Source organism: Otolemur garnettii, unplaced genomic scaffold (assembly GCF_000181295.1).
Source record: "Otolemur garnettii isolate 467f Iridium unplaced genomic scaffold, OtoGar3 scaffold00010, whole genome shotgun sequence".
Taxonomy (NCBI): domain Eukaryota; kingdom Metazoa; phylum Chordata; class Mammalia; order Primates; family Galagidae; genus Otolemur; species Otolemur garnettii.
Genome location: NW_003852405.1, coordinates 35,427,413 through 35,434,535, shown reverse-complemented (window position 1 = coordinate 35,434,535; position 7,123 = coordinate 35,427,413).

The following is a 7,123-nucleotide window of genomic DNA, read 5'->3' as shown; positions in this document are numbered from 1 at the left end:
TTTTTTAAACAAGCTTGGTCACTATATGGCAGAGTCTTATTTTTTAAACAAGCTTGGTCACTATATGGCAGATGTCAGTTCTTCGGGCACCTTTTTGCTGGAAGTGAGGCAAGTTGACAATAAAGCTAATACTGAAAGAAAAACGTGTCAGAATAGCCTGGAAGAAAAACAGAGAAGAAAAGCTCCAGGAGTCCTGCCCACCAGTCAAATCTGCTGTGCGGATCGTGTTGAGACAGTGTCAGCTGGTACCCTGATGGACGGACTGGACAGTGGAACAGAAGAGGAGGTCTGGGAAGAAATGAGGCATGTGGAAATTTCGTTCACCATGAAGGTGAGAGGTCGCGTTGCTGGTCATAGATAGACTCTTTAACAAACGCTTCTGGGATGATTGGTTAGACGGTTGGGGAAAAAGTGAAATAAAATTCCCATTCTAATATAAGAATGAACTCCAAATGGATAGGACACGTAATGCAAATAAATAAATAAAACCATGGAAGTACTTTAAGAAAGCAGGAATAAGTATCTGTGGGACCTTTGTGTAGGCAAAGACTTTCTAACTGTGCCACAAAATTCAAATTCAGATTCAGGAAGACCAACTAATACATTTGGCTATGCAAACGTAGGAGGTTTCTATGATTAAAGTCAAATTACAGAATGAAATGATGTGGTTACTCAGGTAAAAGGGAGTGCTTCCTAATTTATGTAGAACTTTTAATAATTGAGCAGAAAAACGCCTTAAAGAAAGTTGCCCAGAGGTGTGTACAGTTAACAAAGAAGGTACCAAAATGGTTCCAAGAAAAGATATTTAATTGCATTCATAACAAAAGAAATTAAAATTAAAAAAATGTTTTTTAGCTATCAAATGGGTAACAGTTGGTAAGCTCTGCTGAGGTCACTGCGGCCTGGAAATGGCAGCAGTGTGTAGCTGGGGTAACTAAACACGGCCTCATTTGCGTCACACCCCTCGGGGGTTATTTTTCTTTGCTGCGTAATGTCCGGTGTCTTGAAAGCCATTTTTTCTTGTATTTTTGTCTGTTAATTTCGGAAGAAGGGCACATCTAGTCCCTCCTATTTCATCTTCCCAAAGTAGAAATCTCTTTGATTTGAGCCAAAGCTTACGGCTTGACCTGTAGATATTTATAAATCAGCAAATGTCTTGAGAGAAAAATTCAGCTGAAGAATGTCATGCTCACTTTTCAAAGAGAATTTTCATTCTCCCAGACCTTGGCGCTCAGTGTCCTCCCTGCCTCCGCAGCTTGCTGGCGGGCTGAACAGCTGTTTGTTTTATTCATTCAGCCCTATCAGGCTCTTCTTAGCACAGGCTGGGTCTGATAAACGCTTTCAATTACGGCAGGGGCTAAAGACTCCACCGGTGTCTCTCTCCCGGATGGCCCCTCCTCATCCTCCTCGTCCTCTCTTTCTAGAACTCTAATGAAACAGAACTGACATTCTCAAGTCCTCCCTCCCCCCACATCTTAACATCTCTTTTGTATATATCTTCTTGCTCACTCTGTTTTGAATTCTTTATTTTTAATGATCCGTCATTTATTTTATGATTTCTCTTATAGTGGGTTAACCTTCTTTTGAGTTATAGGTTTCACTTAATTTGCTCTTTCCAGGGTTTCCATTTAGGCCTTTTTCAAATCTGCCTGAGTCACATTTCATAGTCTGTTATTTCTTTCTCATACTTTAGTCTATTTTATGTCTTAAAATATATTTTATGACTGTAGAGTTCTTTTCTCAATGATTTATTTCTTTGCTGTTTTTTGAGTTTCACTTACTGTTAGATAATTTCCTTGGAACTCTGTTGGGGGAATCTCTTGAGCCCAGTCTAGAAGTGCATTATGTCACAGGTGTCTGCATCCCCCCGCCTGATAATGTTTTACAGCCTGTGAGGGCCACTGTAAAACTATACTTTGCACCTTTAGGGTTAGGTGGTGGCTCATGGGTAGTGTATGTTCAAGCTAAAACCTTCTCGAGCCCTGGCTAGGATAATTTTAGGGGAAGTTTTTTCTTCCCTCTACCCCAGCAGTTCTCAACCTGTGGGTCGCGACTCCTCTGTAACAATGAAAATACATGGCGGCATTGGGAAGGTTGAGAACCACTGCTCTACCCTAAAGCTAAACTGAACAGAACTTTCCTCTCTTTTTTTAAGTTCACTATTATCTAGCAATGTCTCTCTTCTGGGGGGTTTTGCTTCATTAATGGAGACTGGTCTGACCCCTGCCCTAATGGGCACCAAGCCTGTTCTCTTGTTCCTGGTGGCTACATGTGGCTGCCTGTTGATACCCGGGTCCCCAAGTACTCAGGATGGGAAGATGAGAGAGGATAAAGGCCTCCCAGTTCGCCCCTCATTAGGCTTGCATGACATTTGGGGTCTCATTTACCTTTTTATTGGCATCTCACTCATTATTAAAAATGTAATTTAAATTTCAAAAATCAGTGTTGAAAATGTAACTTCATTTTCTTTTTTTTGGACGGAAAGTTTTCTGCTGTATGCCTGCACTACCATCGAGTCTCCAACATTGCTAGAAACAGAAGTCTTTCCAACCTGGCCCATGTTATATACTCGACACAAATATCACCACGTCTCTCACATCTTAAAACACCCGAGTCTTCATAAATAGCTTCAAGACGGAGGGCACAGTCCTTGTCAAGGCCTCTGACCTTTGTGATTTGATCCTTGTATAGCATTTTGGCTTGAACCTGTAATATTCTTCCTTTCTGTTCTGTATTCTATTAAAATACTTGAATTTCTTTCCCTGTAATAGGATGTGTCTTGGCTTTGTGCCTTTGTTTGATTTACTCTTAGCCAGGGGCTTAGTTTACTTTTTGTTGATTTTCCTAATCGATGCTCATCCTTAGGACCGAGGTGACATTTTGAATGATGTTTTGCAGGAGCCGTCCTTTGACTTGCCGGTCCCCTTCCTCTATTCATCCTCCTGCACCAGGGCTCTGGCAGCCTCTCATTTTTATTAGGCTGCAGCATGTACCGTGAGGATGTCTGGGGTCAGAGACGTCCTCATTCATCTCCTCTCCTCCGGTCCCTACTACAGCACCTTCCTCCTAACAAGTCCAGTAAATGTTGAATGGATGGATCGTATTACATGACTCCGAAGCTTTAATTATTTATTTCTTCACCATCAGTGTTTAGAAGGAGCATTTAAGTCGTATTTTATATATAGTACTTTACCTGTTTCCTGGGGGGTGAAGTGGTCTGCCCTTACTGGCTAGGGATACTGTTCCAAGACCCCAGTGGGCACCGGAACCTGTAGATAGTAACCAACCCTATAGGCCTATGTTTTCCCCACACATACCTATGTAGAAGTTTAATTTATAAATAAGGCACAGGTAAAGGTTAACAACAATAACTAGTAATAAAATAGAACAATTATAATAATACACTGTAATAAAAGTTACATAAATGTCATCTCCCTCTCTTTCTCTAATAATACACATATGTTAATATTTTTGGACCATGGTGGATCAATGAAAGCAAAACTGGATAAGGGGGGATTATTGTACCTTCAGAAAAGAAATGTAGCCTGAATTTTAAGAGGATTCATCAAAATTCCAAGGTCAGGTTCAGCTTTTCCTCACGCCTGTAAGCCCAGGCTACTCATGTCACCCTGGGCCGCCTTTGCTGAGGGGGTAACAGTGGTGCAAAGCTGTGGGCTAACATGATAACTGTTTCTACATTCTTTTCAATCTTTCTCATTGCAACTTCTGTCTTACTTAATAATTGAAAAAAGTTTTAGTTTAACAAAAGTTTTCTTAGTTCTTCTGTGGCACAGTTTGAATGCTAACAAAATCATTTTGATATTGATTTTTTTTGTTCAAGGATGGTCATTTTCTCGGGGTTCTGTTGAAATCACAAATGATATTTGATTATCAAAGCTTTTCTCATAAAACTTATGAAAAAAGCTCAAAATGGAGAAAAATGTCTGATTAAAAGACTGAGGTTACCAGGGCATTCTATGAAATAAACCATGCATTTGGACATCACGTAAACATATAGGCGCTCACTGGAGTGCGAGTTTCTGTCCTGAGACTCAGTGGTCATCATGACAGTGGAGACAGGAAAGAAAGCAATTCACATACAAAAATGCAACAAACAGAAATCATGGTCTCCCCCAGTTTATTTAGGAAATAAAGTACCAGAGGTGTTTGAGGTCATTACTATGGTCATAGCTGCTCACTTAACAAGCTTGAGCTGACATCCAGGTGACGTGTGGTTTCACAGGCAGTTAGTGCGTCATCATCGTGTCGTGAAGCCATCACCTCTCTCTGGTTTGGGGACAGCACTTCTGCTCTCTACTCAGTGGGTGCTCACTCCTGATTTCCTCCTCTTTCCAGCCTCCAGGTAACCACCAACTTTGTTCTGTCTGTATGATTTGGCTGTTCCCTATAGTTCCAATAAAAGGAATCACAAAACACGTGGCCTGCGTATCCGGCTCCCTCCACTCAGCAGGATGCTCCAGGTTCCTGCAGGCTGTGCCATGGACCAGCTCTCTGTTCCTTCTCACAAGCAGCTACAACATTGTGCTGGGTCATACCCTCGGTTCACTCACCCACTGCCCTTTGGTGGACATTTATTTGGGTTGTTGCTGCCCATTCATTGATGCAAACAGTGCTGTTCCGAAGACTCAGGGACAAGTATTTATTTGAGTAGCCATTCTCAGTTATGTGGGGCACATAGCTGGGGGTGGAACTGCTGGGTCCTAATGCAATGCCCTGTTGAGCCTTCCGAGCCTTCTGAGGAACGAGCAGGCTTTCTGTAGTGGCTGTCCTGCTTGCTCTCCTCCTGAGGGCTCCTGTTCCTACACATTCTCCCTGACACTTGTTATTTTCTGATTCCTTTTTTAAAAATTATAGTGATTTTTGTGGGCGTGAAATGATGTAACATTGCGGAGGGTTTTTTTGGTTGTTTTATTTAGTTTTTAGGTGGGGTCTCACTCTCACTCAGGCTGGAGTGGAGGGACACAGTCACGCCTCACTGAAGCCTGGAACTTTTGGGCTCAAGCAATCATTCTGTCTCAGCCTCCCAAGTGGCTGGGAGTAAAGGCATGCACCACCACACCTAGTTAATTTACTTTTTAGTTTATGTTTTTAGAAACCAGCTCTTGCTGTGTTACCCGGAATGGTCTCCAACTCTTGAGCGCAAGTGATCCTCTAGCCTCAGCCTCCCAAGCAGCTGGGACTACTGTGGGTGGTTTTGATTTGTAGTTTCTTAAGGGCTAATGATACTGATTTTTTTATGTTTGTTAGCTATTTGTACATTATCTTTCTTAGGGAAATATCTGCTGAAGTGATATACCCATTATTTAGTTGGGTTTTCTGCTTTTTTTGTTGAGTTTAAGCATTCTTTATATTTTCTGGATATTAAACTGTATCCGCTATATATATATAATTTGTGAATATTTTTTCCTAAGTAGTGTTTCCTAAGTAAGTAGTGTTTTCACTTTCTTAATAATGTCCTTTGATAGGTGTTTGTATTTTTAAGAAAACCATTTATCTGTTTTTCTTTTGTTGCTAATTCTTTTTTGTGTCAATTCTTAGAATCTATTACCAAACCCAGAGTCCCCAAAGTCATGAAGATTTACTGCTACAGTTTCCTATAATTTCATAGTTTATAGTTTCAACTCTTAATTGAGGTCTTTGATTCATCTTGAGTTAATTTTTTTATATGGTGTCACATAAGGTCTAGATTCATAATTTTGCATATTGTAATCCAGTTGTACCAGCATAATTTATTGAAGAATATTCTTTTCCTATTGAATGGTCTCAGTACCCTTGTCAAAAATCAATTGGTCATCAATGTATGCATTATTATTTTTTTAGACTCTCAATTCTATTCCATCATTCTCTGAGTTTATCCCATTCCATCCTACATAGTACAGATGATGGTTGGTTTTCATTTGAGGTATTTGCATTGTCTAAAGGAATAGCCTTTCTTTCCTCCGTCCATCTAATGACAGAAAAGGGCAGTATTTCCCTGCCTCTCCTGGCTCTAATGTCTGCCAATTGCTTAGGACAAGAGATGGAGAAAGATGGGTGATCTCGTTCACAAAATAAAACTGGGGCATGATTGTACAGTAGAAAGAAAGTGGGCTTTATAGTTCCACGTACTCAGACTGGAGCTCCTGTGACAGCTACACCATCTTAGGCACGTGATTTTAACCTCTTTGAATCTTATTCTGTATTTCTGTACAATGTGAATAAAATACATATCCTGTAGTATTTTTGTAAAAAGTAGACGTTAGATATAGATTCTCCTAGTTCAGTGCCAAGCACAATATGATAATAAGTTTTTTTCTTTGAAAGAGAGCCTTATGTGGAGAATGACCTGCCGTAAATGGCAGGCATTAGAAAAGCAGCCTATGGTAACTGATTTCAAAGACACTTCCCAGGGAAATGGCATCTTACCTGATATTCATTTTGGTTTTGAGTGTCAGCTTGCTTTCATTTAGATGCCAGAAGGGGTGTGTGTTTGTGCATGTGTTGGCCCCTATGAAGATAGGTGTGTGTGTGCATGTGTAGACCTCTATGAGGACAGGTGTGTGTGTGCAGGTGTAGACCTCTATGAGGACAGGTGTGTGCATGCACATGTGTAGGCCCCTATGAGTACAGGTGTGTGTGTGTGCACGTGTAGACCTCTATGAGTACAGGTGTGTGTGTGCACGTGTAGACCTCTATGAGGACAGGTGTGTGTGTGCACGTGTAGACCCCTATGAGGACAGGTGTGTGTGTGTGTGCACGTGTAGACCCCTATGAGGACAGGTGTGTGTGTGCACGTGTAGACCCCTATGAGGACAGGTGTGTGCACGCGTAGACCTCTATGAGGACAGGTGTGTGTGTGCACATGTGTAGACCCCTATGAGGACAGGTGTGTGCACATGTAGACCCCTATGAGGACAGGTGTGTGTGTGTGCATGTGTAGACCCCTATGAGGACAGGTGTGTGCATTTGCACATGTAGACCCCTATGAGGATAAGTGTCTACACGTGTAGATCCCTATGAGGACAGGTGTGTGTGTGCACGTGTAGACCTCTATGAGGACAGGTGTGTGCATGCACATGTGTAGACCCCTATGAGGACAGGTGTGTGCACGTGTAGACCCCTA